The sequence below is a fragment of the Morone saxatilis genome, unplaced genomic scaffold (genome assembly GCF_004916995.1).
Source record: "Morone saxatilis isolate NCDOM2014 unplaced genomic scaffold, NCSU_SB_2.0 Contig18, whole genome shotgun sequence".
NCBI lineage: Eukaryota > Metazoa > Chordata > Actinopteri > Moronidae > Morone > Morone saxatilis.
This window is the reverse complement of record NW_023339740.1, coordinates 8,082,651-8,083,058: the sequence shown is the minus strand read 5'-3', so window position 1 is coordinate 8,083,058 and position 408 is coordinate 8,082,651. Positions and strand designations below refer to the sequence as shown.

General features: G+C 42.4%; 1 protein-coding gene across 1 annotated transcript in view; it reads left to right on the top strand.

Moving 5' to 3' along the window:
• slc25a26 (solute carrier family 25 member 26) overlaps window positions 1–408 on the top strand; it is a gene marked incomplete in the record, with an annotated part of 48,587 nt that overhangs the window by 39,498 nt on the left and 8,681 nt on the right.

The window sequence follows — 408 nt, the reverse complement described above, 5'->3', positions numbered from 1 at the left end:
CCCCCCGATCCTAACTAATGAGATACTGGAATTAACAAAACACTCAGACAGTCTTGATCTCTTGCGAGAAGCTGTTGGCTATAGGTGGAACAGCACGGTACAAAAGCTTCCTGTAAACATTATTTGAAATGCAGCTGCTGTAATTTACCACCAGCAAAGGGACTTGGCCTGTGCTGCCTCAACAAGTTTCAGTTATAACTTTATAAGGCCAAGTTTGGGATTCACTTAAGGCACCACAGGTAACCTGGGACAAAACTGGAATCGGACTTTATAGCCTCTACTTTAACAGTGGTTATCAGCTGATAATACCCCAGCACTACATATTCACCAGCTATTCACCAAAATAAAAGCCAGGATGATACATTTATATACTGCTGCTGCTGCCCAACTGGAGGTTTCTCTGTTTAA